Consider the following 16,585-nt stretch of genomic DNA (forward strand, 5'->3'; position numbering starts at 1 on the left):
TGAGCCCGGGCCGAGCCCGGGCTTGGGGCCATGAGCGCGGCCTGGCTGGGGCTTTATACGACCGGGCATGGGCCGCCGTACAGTGCTCTACTTTTGCCCGCCCGCATGGCTGTGTGGGAGACTGTTATTTGCGGTCATGGCCCATTGAGTGAGTCAACCATCCAAAAAGGAAGTTACAGTAAACGACGCTTTGTTCCAGGTGCAATCAGGCCTTCCCTGCGGGACGCGAAGAAGCATTGTTTATCCATATGACAGCTCACTAGCACCCGCTACAACCAGGCAATCTCAACTAAGCAACGCGCGAAAATTGTATAAGGTTGTAACGTAGTTCGCTTACTTCTGAGCACATCTGTACAGGGTCATCCACTTCTAGCTATTACAGGGTGATTACTTTCCAATCAACATTGCATTCGACGCAGGTGCTTATCAAAACAAGGGGATACAAGCCGAAAGGGACCCCGAGATGGTGGCTCACATGGCTTGTCACTTAACGTTACTGCGTGTCAGGGTTGAATGTAATGCGTTTCGAAAGCAGTGATCGTGTTATAGCTAGAAGTGGAACGAGGCTGTACATGCCACTCCTTTGTGCGAGTTGAACTATTTCAAAATGAAGAGCGTTTGCGTGCGGGGGGGGGGGGGGGGGGCGAAGAAAGCCTGAAATTATCATTAATCTTGTGTTCTACAGGCTGAAGGGCTAAACGGCCGCTGAAACATAAAGCCCCAGGGAAAACCTTACAGAAGCCTGTTTTAGACAGTAGCCTAATCTGTTTTCACTGTTTGTTTTGAAGGGAACGCAAACTTCAGGTAAGAATAGCTGCCTAGGACATTAGGGGAGGCCATTTAATAAACCCTTAATAAAAGGTTGATACGATTCACCTGAGAACGTGAAACTGAAACTTGTACGCAACTGCATGCTTAGTTCACACTTGATGACATTTGTGGACCACATAAAACTTTACTGAAAACCAAAACTCCTAAAGTACAGTCATGAGGAAAAGTGGATTCAACATTACGCCAATGGCGGAGGTCAGGAAAACTGTTTTTCAATGTAATTTAGTAACCTGGGGACCGCTTCCTTTTATGCACATGCATGTGTCGCTGTCCCTGTTTCTGTCTCTGTCGCTGTCCCTGTCACTGTTGCTTATAGCGTTTCGATGCAGTTTTCCCGACCTCAGCCACCTGCTAAGTGTTGTATACCACGTTTTTCACGGCTGTGCTTAGAAGAGGACGGGTTAATGTTATGCGTTCAGAGAATTCGTTTTCATTGGCATACAGGGTCCCGGGTCGACGGCGTAATCTGGCAACGGTGAGGGAAACCCTGGTCAATCGGGAGAGTCAAGGCGAACGGTTTCTTTCCAAAAGCAGCGGGCATGAAAAATAGTGGCCACCCGGCTACCGCGAAGAATCTACGTGTGCTGTTCCTGACCGCTCAGACAAACACCGATGGCCTCTGCACGATTACCTTCGGCGCACACGCTTCTTTTCTTTCTTTTTGTCTTCTCTTGCAATGGGGGCGGCGGGATATGACGGGGAGGGAAGGAAGGAAACGCACCGGCACTTTTTGAAAGCGAAGGGTATTAATGATTCGCGCGTGAGAGAGCCCAGCGAAAACCCAAATTGAATTCAGTGTCTGGAGCAAACATTATCTGTATAGTTAGAGATGGCCGCCCAGAAGAAGGTGGCGAACGCCGGGGTGGGCCCCTGTAGGGCAGCAAAGGAGTTGATATATGCTTAATTTCGCTTTTGACACCTTGTAGGCTGCTTATGAAGACCGTTCCACGAACGAGGTGGCGGCGAGTGAAAGCAATTTAATTATTTCCCCGGCTTGCCCCAGTTCAGTGTCGTGCGTTGAAGTTGGCAACGACGCACTTAATCATGGCTCCTCGATGAAAAGTAGCATGAAAAAAGAGTGTGCAATACAAACAAAGCGCCACCCCAGTTTTCCTTTTAGCAAATCAAAGAGCCCCGCCGGGGTGGTGCAGTGGTAAGACGCCCGACTACTGTGCCGGAGTACCCGGGTTCGAACCCGACCGCGGCGGCTGCGTTTCGATGGAGGCGAAACGAAGTGGCGTCCGTGTGCTGTGCGATGTCAGCGCACGTTAAAGATCCCCAGGTGGTCGAAATTACTCCGTAGCCCTCCACTACGGCTCCTCTTTCTCTCTTTCCACTTTCATTCCCACCTTCCTCCCTTCCCTTACGGCACGGTTCGGGTGTCCACAGAGCAAGTGTGACAGTTACTGCACCTTTCCCTTCCTGTGAACCAATTTAACTTATTTTAATCAAAGACTTGGCAAAACAAAGATGAAGCATACGGCGGAATGGGATGGCATAGTACGATATACTATTTGTGGGAACTTCGTTGTCTCCGACATAAGATGTTTCATTCACCATCATCATCGATTGCGTGTTGATGCGCGTCTCGTGCAGGAGTTTTGTTTGATGCGCCATTAAATACTTCATTTCTTGTCCCGGCTATCCCGGCTCCGGTCTCCACCAAGACGTTCCACGCATCAGTAAGCTACTCTGAGGTACACCACATGGTGCTCAAACTTGGGACCTCCCACGATGCCACCTAAAGAGACGCAATACTCCGAATGTAAGCTATACTTGCGACATTGGCAAAAAGGCTTCCTGCTGTAGGCATGGAACTACGCTTACGACAGCGACAGAGCCCACGCATTCATCTTGACGACCTCTTGACCGCAGCGGAGGCCGAGCTGCGAGGGAATCAGAAGAACTGGCCGATCGTGAGGTCAATATTCGTCCAAAACTATTCAAGCGTCTTTCCTTCGGACAAATGTATTGGGTGAACATATTTTCGAGAAGATTGCCTGTGATTTCTTTTGTGATCGAGACCTTCGACGCTGCTAACTATAAGGTGACAAGATCGTAACAACAACAGTGAGACGTTACCAGATTTAGACAGGACGCTATACTGCTCCTCAGTCCAGTGAGCTCCAGACGACTGAAGCGTTGCGTCGGTTGCCTCAACTGTACCTGGGGAGACAGAGCCTCTTTATTGATCTTGACGACATTTTAGCGGAAGCATAGGCAAAACTGCGACGGAGAGCAGGAGCAAGTGATCTCGATACCAACGTACTGCTAAGCAGATCTCCAGATCCCGAACAGGGCATGCAGAGTACTCCAGAAAGGCGACTAACAAGGAAAAGATCAGGATAACCCGCTCATCAAGACAAATGCGCTGTCACCGGAACTACCTGGTGGATGACTCGTGTTCTATTTCTAGCTGTGTGTAGTCATTTTTTGGCGAGTACTTCACTTAAGACACCATTTCAGAGCTGCTGAAAAGTTGTACCCAAACACAGCAAGGCTTCACGGGCATTCGATGGGCATGAATGGCCTGACTGTGTCGGAGTTTTGCGTTGACGTCGACTGAATGCGCAAGTAGTGGGTATTTGTCAATACACTGGCGTGAAGATTCATAAAGTGATTTTCAATAGCACTATTATTGCCGATTTGTTCGAGGCGAGCTCCGATGCAGACGACTAGCTCTGCCGTGGGCATGCGACCTTTTGTCACATTTTGGACGGAATTAGTATAGCACATGCCATCAGTAAATTGACCTAACTGTATTGCATGGAGTGTGTGATTCCTTTAATACAATAACTCTGTAGTGTATAGTGTTCTTTTATACTATAGTTCTCAATTGATTGCTTTCACCAAAGATGTCAGTAAAAGTTGTGCAGCGACCTATTAAGTTATTTACAATTACTAATTTCTCTTCGTTATACATTTTACAACCTTTATTGTGCCCAACAATGTATTCCTATGTCAAAAGCACTGTGGCACGTTGATCATGTTGTCTAAAAAAGCAAGCTCCACGACTCAAAAGGATTTTGTATGAAGTAATACGAAAGTCGCGGAGAATAATTTTGAATGATCGACTATCGAGCAATCCTTGTGACCTCATAAACCAACTGCAATTATTCCGAACGAGATGGACGTTCAGTATCACAAAGTGTATATGATATCAACGCCAGTTGCATGAGAGCTGAATGAGACGGGTGACATACGATGGTGTATGACTGCGATATCCCACAATTTATGTGATCTCAAACAGAAATTGTTTAACCTTTGTATGAGATCATAGAAAATATTTTATTTCTCAAACATATATCGTTCAAATCATGGACACCAATCAGCTAGGTATCATACATTTTCATACATTTCTCATACAGGTTTTTCCAATAGGGCACCGTAAAGTGGCACATCTTCAAACAACCTGAAAGGGACTGCTGATGTGCGGGAAGAAGAGCAGTTAGCGCTTTGAGTCGTCACGTATCAACTCTGCTATGCAAAGATGAAGGCGAGTGGCAGCGACAAGAGGTAAGAAGAGGCGATGATAGCTTCAGTGCGTAGTGCGCAGTACTTAATACGGCTATCGCGTACTCAAGAGGAAGAATGACAAATTATCTAGCACTATTAATCCGGCGCGGAGAGATGTTGGAATGTTTTCATTGTCAGCGACATAAAATGCTCCAGTTGCCATCATAACGCAAGGTAGCGTGTTCCTGCGTTCCGCGCCATAGTCCTCTTCATATGTCATTAGGAGTGCTGGCTTCCCGTCGAGGCAGTCTCAGCTCCGCTCTCTATCATGATACTCCACAGAATAGCAGGCGGCCCCGAGGTCCACCACATCATGCTATGATGCGTTTGGCACGAAATGATATGGTATGACATAACGTAGAACACGAAGCTGTCCGTAGGGTATGAGAGGCGTCGTAGTGAAGGGCCTTGAATTAGCTTTCCCAACTTAGGCTCCCATCTCGCTGCATCGACTACTAGGCAGTTTGGAATGTCATTTCCATGGAACGCTAGACATGGCGGCCAGGATTCAATGCGATTAATTTGTTCTAAGTAGGCTAACGCTATGTCCACGGACGCCTCACGGTCGGTGTGCGTCTACTTCTATGCGCGCCATGAAACGGATGCGCTTATTGGATATCTACATGCTGCACTAAAACGGTTACTCTTAGAGGACACGTATGCACGATATGTAGGCTGCGGCACCTAACCGAAATTTCAAGCACCCTTCGATAAAACGAATGCCTGGGATCGCGGAGATGTGTGAACCTTTCTTCCTAACAAGATGAATGGTTTCGGAAGAGCCCTCGCGTGCGACTGAGTAACTGTCTTCTTGGCTTCGTGAGGTCCAAAGGATATTTCAAACACCTGAGAGCTATATTGAGAGCCGCTGTAAACGAATGTGCTCAGACTGCGCCGTGCTGAAGTTACAAGTGCGAACGACTGCTTACGTCATGCCCACAGCATCACCTTTTATGAGTCAGCAATGTTTGATGAGCATGCACTCCGTGTGCATGCAATGACACGGATTTCAGCTGTCACTGGCAGTGTACCACAACAGCCTACGACTATACGGGCAAGGTCAAGTATTCCCAGCCCGGTTGTTAAAAGGACACGTGCGGCGTTGATAGCCTGCTAATCTGCAAGTACCAAGAAGTCGCTAGCGTGTTACAGCCGCTTCTTCGGTATTTCCCAGCTGTTCAGAAAGCACGCGATGGCGATCGTTAAGATCACAAGGTGCGGAGGCCTGCCCCAGAGAATGCGATGGTGCAACTTGCCGATATGAAAAGCGCGTAGCTCTGCCCCTATATTGCGTTTCCACATAGTGTAACATAGCAGTCAGGGGGAGCTAGAGCCCGTAGAAAAAAAAAAAAAAAAGAGAGAGATGGCGTAAAAGAAACTGCAGAAATGCTCGCTTTCGCATCATTTCAGTCCGACCGTTTGTGATATGTGCGCAGTAAAAGGGGAAACAGAAATAAAAGGAACGAAATAAAGAAGGCGCCTGCTATAAGCCCCGACCGACGGGGCGTGTTTCAAGAAAGCCCATATAAGCTTATGTGTTTCATCTGTTTGGTTAATACCAAACAGATGAAACACAAATTTCTGATCAACCTGGCAATAAATGAACATATTGATAATGATTGGTAGATTTTCAATGCCGCAATAAGGTTGCTTGACTAAAAAGGGCCATCTATAATGGACTGCACACACAGGGGACAATTTTTCCGCCAAGCATTCCCCCTCCAGAAAAGGCCGAGCTTCTCACTCAGGGAACGCTTGTGCAAATGAAATATTCCTAACACTCTCCTGCACATCTGCTTCATGTTTTCCTTGTTTACATATAGCGTCATCCGGGCACCAAAACAACGGCGTAAAGACAACACCTTCGTGGTTGGTAATGGTTTAGCTAGTATACGTGCGGCTTGACACGGACTTCAGACGGCGTATTTTAAATGATAAATTCCGCATTTCTGGACTTATTGTTTAATGCCTATGGCTGGAGTGGTGACGTCAACAATGGTCAGTTGCTCTTCAATAACATTATGCTGATACCACCTCAAAAAACAACAACAACAACTAAATACTGCTTCAGTCAATAAAGAAATTAGCACATCGCATACGCACTAGCGCGGGCGTATACAAATTTACCGAATGCCTCTTCCGCACGCGCAGTGCCCACACGTAACCCCACCTCTGCTACGGTGCCTGCACAGTCGGTGTTCGGTAAAGCGGTTTTAGTTTCTTTATTTATTTATTGCAGTTTGTAGCAAAATACAGTTTTGCCGTTGGACCGAGGCTGATGGGGCCTTCGGCACCACAATTACACGTGCAACACAACGCAGCAGGCACAGAGCAGCACAAAATAGGCAAGCAGATGTCGGAATGTAGTACAAACACAAACCAGGAGCAAAACACATAAAATGCAATCTTTAACATACATCAAAGTAACACAGTTTCAAGAACAGTAATTTCTATTACACAACATAAATAGGAAACAAATAGTCACGTATGTTCCAAAAAATAAATCTTAATTTTTTTTGTATGTAAACAAGGAGGATGATTGTTCAAGTAGACAAAATATGTCAGGATAACAGTTCAAGAGGTTAATGATCTGCCAGTGAATTAACTGCATTACATACCCGGTCCTTATGCGAGGGTTTATAAAGTTCACATTTCTAAAGACGTAATATGGATCTGTGTTGATAAACGGACTTAAAAACGCATTGCTGTCAGTCTTGTATTGTCGGCATATAAATTCGGATAGTCGTTGTTCATAGAGGGCTGTAATACTAAATATATGACTTAGTTTAAAGTATGCAGACGCAAAATCATATCTAGACAGATTGTAAATGAACCGAAGGCCTTTCTTTTGAAAAATGTTACTTTTCCATGTTTGTTTTTGTACCCACTCCCCATACCAGCAGGCAGTACTGAACACGAGACTGGAGAGTGGAAAAATATAGTTGCTTCCTCAAGTGCATTGGGAGAAGCGGGCGAAATTTATTCAGTATACTTATGTATCGGGCAGTTTTGCTGGATACAAAGTCTACATGCATGGTAAGACCACCGGAGATTTTTGTGAAATAGAACACCTAAATACTTGTGCACTGAAACACGTTCTAAGGAGATAGATTGGAACGAAAGCGTGACATTTTTATTTATTGGTTTATTGACAGCTGAAAAAAATTATATATTTCATTTTAATAACATTTAACATCAGCTGGTCGGCACAAAGTCATCTCGACAGACCTTTAAGCCATTTGTTAGCGCTTGAGACACTAGAGAGCGTAAGCTTGGCGAAGAAAAAAAAGGCGCTCGTGTGATCGCAATATGTGTATATATATATATATATATATATATATATATATATATATATATATATATATATATATATATATATATATATATATATATATTGTGAAAGAAGACCAGGTCCAGACGGCAAGGTCGGGAAGGCAAGGCAAGGTATGCCGTATCAGCGTTTAATCTGATGGAAAAAACCCAAGCGCGCGCCGGAGCCGGCGCCGCGGGACGATGATGACGGTATGTACAAGAGGAAGAAGAAGATCATAGTATGTACAAATGAAATAAGATCCGTGGAGGGCTCACAATATATATATATATATATATATATATATATATATATATATATATATATATATATATATATAATAGAGGGCCTAGGATGGAGCCTTGAACACCGTATTTTATGAATTCAGGATCCGAGGAATAATCATTTATAACGACAAACTGAGAACTATTTGACATCTAGCCTTGGAGCAGTGAAGTGCGGCGCCTCGTATTCCGTAGTGTGGCAGTTTTTGGAAAGCATTTCATGTTTGAGTCGAAAACTTTGGTAAAATCCAGAAAAATTCTTATAGTACACAACTGCATGTCTATGTTATGTGATAACTTATCTTATGAATAATAGAGCAGATTCAGTTGACTTACCTCTCTGGAAACCATACAGGGCTGCGGAGAGCAAGGCATTTTCAGTCAAGGGCTTAGTTAGCTTTAGATTAATTACATTTTCTGCTATCCTGGGAAACAGCGGGAGGACTGATATTGGGTGATAGTTACTGATACAATCGACGGCACCCCCTTTTTGTGGAACTATGACTGTATCAATTTTCATTTTATCTGGAAATATTCCTACAGATAAGATCTGATAAGTTAACTGGCATGATACTACAGATAGAAAATCAGAAACTGCTTTGATTGGTGCCGTGGTGATACCATCAAAACCACATGAACTGTTATATTTAAGGTCATTAACTAGGTGAACAATTTCAGTTTCTGTGACTGGATAAAGAAACATGGATTTAGTCAGGTTAAACTGAATATATTTATCGAAATCATAAGAGCCAGAAGTAGCAAAACATCCAAAAGTTAAAAAATGCCTATTGAACGCATTACTGAGAGCCACACCACCGTATATTTGGTTATCAATCTTTAATTCAACACGTAAAACTGTATGGTGTTTACAAAGTAAGCTTTCTACAATGCGCCATGTCTTTTGAGGATCATATGTCAGCGAATTTGCTGGCATAGTAGTGAATACGTGCTTTCTTTATGTCGTTACCTAACGTGTTACGGATCTTTTTGTATACCTGAAAAGTACATCTCCACTATGTTCAAATCTCTAATAATTCTAGCCCGTTTGACCCTAAAGGAAACTTTACTTTCACCGATTTAGCGTGCGACGTAATCATAGCCCAACGAATTACTGGCAGAAATGTCTACTCTGAAACATCGAATAACGGTAATGTATTTCATCAATATAACCTACATTGACGAGTTATTGGTTTTATGTTCTTTCTTACATGGATGTTTCTATATTCGCAAGACAGCGATAACCTTGATGCTCAGACTGCAGCAAGTATCTCAGCCACCTTCGCATAAGCCTTACGACCAGTAGTACTCGCAGCGTTTCACCGATCAGCATAACCGTTCTTTAATGATGCTGGGCGTTATCTGCGGGTAACGCGACCGCCTCCACTCTCGCGTCCTCTCCGGTAAAAAGAGTGAGCGAAATCGACTCACGGGCGTCAGGTGGGGAGCAACGTGCCACGGCACTAGCAACAAAGGAAATAAAGTAGAGGGGGATGAAAAAAAATAACAAAAGAAATGGAACTGCGTAGGTGCGACTTGAAGACAATACTATGCGTAACGTGTTTCTTTTTATAAACCCCGTGTTCATTAGTGGCTCACGGTTAAACTATTTTTACTACGCTCCGTAATGCTTCTGCCCGCAAAAGAATCGAGGAAAGCGATAGACTTGGGTTACTCGCGGCCTTCTGAAGGAGAAAACAAAGCGCCGAGAAACAGGCGTCTCCCTTGTGAGCGCGACCCTTTGCGTATACACTGCTGTAAGCGTCATTTGTCATGCCCAGAAATTTAGGTCAAATTCTGGCAGTGAGATTTTGCGCGAACTTTTTCTTCGCATATTGTATAACTGCATCGTAACAGCCAATATGTGCCCAGGTTCTCCCCATTCGCTAGGCTTGTATTGATTTGCTGCTTATACAAAAAAGGAATCTGACTGTTTTCTTGTGGCAGATTTAATGACTTGTGAGCTCTGGACAGATTTCAGGAGCGAAATCTTGACGCGCATCGGAAGCATTGCCTATCTGTATACATATGTTCATAAAAGTTTCGATGTCACGTTGTCGCCTCTCAATGATTTCCAATATTGCAGCCCATTTGTTTTCTTTGACAGATTTAAATCCTCAGTGGGGGTGCAGGAAAATGTTTTGATTTTTCTGTGCGAATCGGAAGCATACGCGATTTCTGTCAACAGTTGCTTAAATTATCTCACAATATCGCACAGCTGTCTGAAAATTGAAAGATGTCCCACAAAGCTGGACTTTATTTTTTTGCTTGACCTCTGTAGCGCACTAATGAATAATAAGTGAATTCTAAGGGATAATGTCGGTAGGAGGATAGGGGACTGTTTTACGAGGAGTGTTAGAAAAGTATCGACCATTATTTTTTTTTCTCGAACAGCGTTCATTCAAATGAAAATTCACAAACAATGCCTCGCCCCGCCGTGAAGGTGCATGTGCCCAAGGATGCGGGATCGAATCCCGGCCGTGACGGCCGGTTTTCGATGGAGGCGTAAAGGTAGGTGCCCGTGTTCTTTGCGATGTCAGTGCACGTTACTTTAAATCCCAGATTGTTGGAATTTTCCGGAGTCCTCCATTATGGCGTCTCTCATAGCATGAGTCACTTTGGGACGTTAAACCGCATAAACCGCATAAACCTAAACCAGATATTGCAGCCGTATTACATCTGAACGCAGTTTGGGTATAAATGCGTACCTTTATCCCCTCGGTGAACAAGGGCGCATATGCCTGCTTTGTACCAGCTTTTTTCCTTTCCGACACCTACAGAATCCACAACGACTCTACTCACGCCAGCCTAGAAATAAATTAAACAATTGTCAAATTTACCTACGGTGAACCACGAGATGTTTTTTTGCAGCCCTAACTTGACACCATCTGATTTTCATCTTCGCATTTCTCAGATAACCGATTTCAGAAGGACGAGCGCAATTCGCGCCGTTTGGACACGGCTACACCAGAGTTAAAACAAAAAAAGAATAAAAGAAAAACTTCGAGGACATGGCAACGTTAACACATCCTTACGGTCGCGGGGGCCTCCCCTGGCACGACGCCCTTTCACCGACATAGACGCACTAGTCATCGGATATTGCTTTTTAACCCAGTCGAACGAACGTCCCTCGTGGAGTACCGAAGAGGGCCACAGTTGACGAACACCCTTGCTGCACTGAGATTTGAACACGATAATGTTATTAGCTTCGAATAGTATGCGGAAACGCCGAATGGCTGTTCGCCATGCTGATCTTCATGTTCGAGATTTCCGAGTGGATATTGGGAACTGTCCGACAGGCAGTTGATGTTTTGAAGATCAATCATGCGCGCTTTGGTTTATCAGTGTATTGGAGAAATTCAACAATTGAAACTTTTCGTATGAGATGTGTGGCCAGCGGACCGGCACACTTTAGACAATTAGACCAGTCTGTATTTTTCTGCGAAACAAGGGAAATGAATACAAAATGAGTGCCTCGTAGAGTACGGATTGCGTGTCTCACTCGCGACCGAAGGGTTACAGGTTCAATTACTTTACTTTACTACAATATTTTCTTTTAAGCAACGTCTTTACTTGTAAAGTCATGCCTACGTCACTTCTGTTCTCCAGCAATCAGGACTTTCTAGTCTTGCCTAAGAAGCTTTAGAACTGTCGCGCTTAAATCTCTACAAGATGACGCAAAAAGGAACAGATCGACCGAGATAACATTGAAAAGTGATATAGGTCTGGAAGATAAGCCGCTTAAATATTTGGTAATTTCAGAAACTTTGAGTTAAGGGTGTCCAGAGCCGAAATGAAGTGCATTAAGTTTTGTGTATCTCCCGCATTATTGTAATAGGTGCCACGAATATATCAGCGCTTGCAAGCAGCCTCAGTGTGTCTCTACTTTTTACAATTTTCGTTATGGAAGCGGCGGATACCTACAGGGTAATCGACTTCAAAATGGTACGACGTGACAGAAGCCCCCCATTTTCCCTTGCTCTGCAATAAATGAAGAGACGCGCTGAGAGCCTGAACTGTCCATATAGTTCGTCGAGTGTTTGACTCGGCTGTGACCAGCTGCAGGAGAGACTGGCTCTCGGGTGATCCGGGTCCCCCCCCCCCCCCCCCCAAAAAAAAAAAAAAAAAAAAAGAAAAAAAAAGGACGCGAATAAAGTGTGTTCTCACTCTCTCTCGCTGTGTGGTCTATACTTTTATCAAATGCTGTATATTTGGTTTCTGTGAAACCTAATTTCACTACGTTTAGTTTACGTTTGTTATGACACATAATCGCACTGAACAAAAAATAACTCGAAAGAAAACGGCTTGCTGAGTAAATGTGTGTGCAACAAAGAAAATAAAAAAAAAATCGTTAGCGATGGCAGCAATACACACTGTCATTATAGTATCCCCTGGGAAATGCAACGACCGTCGGCAACGCTCCGCAAACAGATATTCGAGTAACAGATGAAAGCTGCATGCATCACACAAAATATTTTTAAGCATTATAGGTAATCTACATGTTTGCACGGTCCTAGCTATGCGAGCTCTTGGGAGAGTTAGTTTCTTTTTTTAAATACACATTATAAAGAAAACGAGCGACCGACTTCTCTTTCATTGGGGTCTTTTTATCGCACATTTTTTAAATCGCTCCTGTTAAATGAGCCACGAATAAATTACTAAAGCTAAAAAACTCGCATGAGCAGCTCGTTTTCCATCAGTACTCTCAGCAGCACAAATTATTTAGGCTAACTACAGTACACCGAAGGCATCGGTGTACTCAGATCACTCCAGATCACGCCAGTGTGCAAGAAAAAAAAAAGTAAAGAAAACATGTTAGGTAGGCCCTTCACTGTGCCTCGTCCCGCTCGCGAACATGGGACCTCCCAATGAAAGGGCGCACCCGAACAGCCCAGATGAGTGACGTCAACGGTACGAACGCGGCTACGAACACGACGTAAGGAGTCGCCCTAGACGCGGTTGCGAGCACTCACAGAAGCAAATCTTGAACTTTCTTTATTGGAAATTATTGGGTTCACGCAGAGCGTTTAAATCTGACTCGAATACTCACAAAGGCCACACCTACGTATATGTTATAATGATTAGAATATTGCTACACTTCTCACTTCAGGGTCCCTGTATAATACTAACCTTCGCGACCAAATTATGCGTATTGCACGAACAGAGGAGAATTTGCGCCGTGCGGATAAACGTAGAAAGGACGACAGCACGCCCTAGGGGTGATAAAGAAACAACCATAATAATAAAAAAAGAGTAAACGAAACAGAACTTTGCGGAAATTGCAAAATACAGCGCCGTGTAAAAATGAGCAAACTTTAGGAACGTGATTGATGTGCCGTCAGTGTCACCCTATTTATCCAGGGGGCGCTTGATTTCGCATCGCACATTGCAAGGAAAGTTGGCTTTTCCCCGCCGGTAGATTTCGGCCGCATCACCGCGGGAAGGCTCCAACCACAGCTGTTCTTTACAAGCCAGTTTTACAAGCTAGTCCGGCATGCTTGGCGGAACTCGTCTACGTGCGCAATATCAACGTCAGCCCACAAGCTAACAGCCCCGCGCGATCGCTTTTGTTTTTCCTCGACTCTACGAGTGCTATCGCCCCCGCTCTTGCAACGTTTCGCAATCGCAGAGAATGGCGGCAGTCTCGGCGTCAGTAATTTTGTGCTTCTTGGCTGGACACACAAAAAGAACAGTGTTCTTCTCAAGGTTCTTGAAAGGTTTAAAGCTCACTGAGAGAGCAATTGAACTATGAAATCAGCGGGTGGTTTGAATTATACAGGAGTCATGCAATGCAGCCCCATAGCAGTCAGCCAGGGTTAAAGGTATTATCGACTTGAACAGCAAGATGCGTGGAAAATGACACGTTTATTTTGTGTTAACGGGCGTGATCGCATACATCTTGTTGCCCAGTTTTTTTAAGGTTAAATATTTCAGAGCTCAACTTGTGATGCTCACCTCATGGTACTTTTATTTCATGATACTCCCTTTTTGCTCGTAATGCCGTTTAACTTCTGTCGTTATGCTACCGATAAACTGAGAGCGGAACGAAGATGGCGCAGCTGGTCGATTTTTGCCCGGTCATGATACCAGGACCAGCTGTTGCAGTCTGCAAGCCTTTCGGAACGCAAGCTTGCACAAATGCCATTTAAAAATAGCACGGTTTGAAGTGAAGGGTTTCACTACACAACCGCAATACTCTGACTATGTAAGTGTAATAATTTTAGTTCGAAACCAATGCATGCCTGTACTATTTTGACCCTTTTGGCTATACGCGCTTCTCCCTACTTGAATTTATTATGCTGAAAATTTAGGCATATAATAAATGCGTTTTGTTTATCGTTGCTCAATATATATACTCTGTAAGATTGATTACCTGCGTAAACGGAGCAGTGAAAGGAAACTACGGTAGGTGTGTGATCATGTTAACAAGGTCGCACAAATTTCGGGCAAAAATAACATGGTTTGAACTGAAAGCTTATTCCACACAACCGAAATACTCGGACTATGTACCGATTTCAGTTTGTTCTGCTGTAGTATATTAGTTACAGTTTGAAAGTAATACTTCCCTCATTTTGAACCATCGGCTATACGCGTTTCCCACTACTTGCAATTTGAATGCTTAAAATTTTAGCTTAAAATGTGTTTTGTTTATCGCTGTTGAACATGCCGATTAATCTGAGTTAACGAACCAGCGAAAGGAAACCACGGCAGGTGTGTGATAATGTTAACACCTGGGCGTTGCCTTCGTTGGTGTGCAGGCGCTTGATACTCGCAATACTTAATGTCAACTGCAGTCCGTCTGTGAGGCCATCACAGTCCGAGGTTTTGGACTGGTGGCTGCGCATCCTAATGAGCTCGCCCATTGCCATTGAACTCAACACCGATACTGAAAAATCGCTCACCGCACGTAGAGCCAAGAAGGGCCGTAGATCGGCGATGGGCCTCGCGTTCCCTTGTGGCCACGTCGTCCACGCCTGTGGCAGCGGCAAGAACTACGGTTGCTCGTTGCGTTCCCCAGGTCTCGGCCGGGATCTTTATGACCTGCGGCCTTGGCCACGGTCGCGATCCTGTCCCATATGCACTGCTTATCGCCGGGTGCGTGACTTCAAACAGGTAAAGGCCGGCTCCTCGCAACGGAGATCTTAGCGTCAACGGCGTTCCAACGCCCCGGAGACGGGCGACGTCGTCAGTGGCATTCCGTATCTCATCCAAGGAACGACCGTCGGCGGCTACTCCGAGATGTGGGCGAGCGTGGATGAGGAGGAGGCGCGATGATGGTCCGCTTCGAGCGCCTTTATGACTCCGATTGCTGCAGGCTGGGGGCCTCTAGGACAGGTCGACGCTAGGTCCCCAGTTGGTTGATAAGGAATTCCGACATGTTGACCCGGAGGGAGGATTGTTCGGATGATTGCAGTAGGCCCTGAAACGCTGTTGTTCTAAGGAGTCCGGGGCGTGTGCATAAGAAGAGCCGCCGTCAACCGCAAAAGTGGTGTATAAACTTAACAAGCGACGTCATCCGAAAGGATGGTGCACAAATTAAAGATCGGGATTCAATAATTATTCTTTTTAGTAGAGCATTTTTGCGTACCAATCTGGGTTTCAAGTTGAAGGTCGTGCTGCAAAGTATGTGTGTGTGTGTGTGTTTAACGGTTAAGTGGTACGGTGTACAAAATCTCTTAAAATGCAGCCAGAAAAAGCATTTCTGCGTGACACCTGCAGCAACCGCACAGTACAGCAGCAATCATTTATGCAGAAAGTAGGTTTATCTTTTAACGTATTAACCCCTGTTGTTTTATAAGCGGTAATACTGAGGAACAGTAAAAATAAATACTATTAGTTTAATTTACAGTTAATGAGGTCTAACGCCCAAACGTGACACATGTAGCTATGAAAAAATATTGTAGTGGTTGGCTGAGGATAATTTCGACCACTTGGGGTTCTTCATGTTGTCGTGACGCTGGGGCTAAGTCGACCCGGCCTTCACTTGGCAGCGTGCAGAGACTCGGGGTTGATGAAGGATTGAATCTTCGAAGTTGGTAAAATATATACAAGCAGGTTTAATGGCACTTTGAGAAAACTTATTTACATGATTATTTACATGAAAATGAAGGGTACATCAGCAAAATGGCAAGCGTTAAGAGTTCATAGCGAGAAGCGTCTGGATGAGCCGTTTACCCAGGGCTCAGAGCCCTTTTTTCGTGCTCTGCAATGTCCTTAAAACCCCCTATGTCCAGCCCCCCTCTGAAGATGCTGACCAACCAGTTCCAGGGCACGCCCCTCAGATATCGGCATCCAATCGAACACATCACTGCACTGATGGTCTGAGGCACTGACTGTCCGGCATTGATTCGTTGGGCGTGATCACTAGTTGGCGGGAAAAGCTTGGGAACGGCGAGGAGAGGAGGTACATTTCTATTCTTCAGCAAAGAAACGATAGGCTGGTTCCGGCAAGTGGATTTCTAGACGTTCTCTTGACAGGGTCAATTTGGCATTTGCAGGGTGTCCACAAAGCAAAACAGGCTTACACAAAAGGATTCCTGGAAACAGGCTCACTTAGCGCCCTTCTACCAACAGCACATATCCACAGCACTTATCCATGCCCACAGGCGAACAATAGAGCGCGCAAGTGCGGATGATGCACGGTCGT

The 16,585-nt window shown here is 44.8% G+C and overlaps 1 protein-coding gene across 1 annotated transcript in view; it reads right to left on the minus strand.

Moving 5' to 3' along the window:
• exp (expansion) overlaps nucleotides 1–15,225 on the minus strand; it is a 334,236-nt gene extending 319,011 nt beyond the window's left edge. The window contains exon 1 of the mRNA XM_084602706.1: nucleotides 14,841–15,225. The gene's annotated coding sequence lies outside the window, so the exon portion shown is untranslated. The remainder of the gene's footprint in view (nucleotides 1–14,840) is intronic.
• Nucleotides 15,226–16,585: the final 1,360 nt, after the last annotated feature.

Source organism: Amblyomma maculatum, chromosome 4, assembly GCF_055883805.1.
Source record: "Amblyomma maculatum isolate TAMU_Amacu chromosome 4, ASM5588380v1, whole genome shotgun sequence".
Taxonomy (NCBI): Eukaryota; Metazoa; Arthropoda; class Arachnida; order Ixodida; family Ixodidae; genus Amblyomma; species Amblyomma maculatum.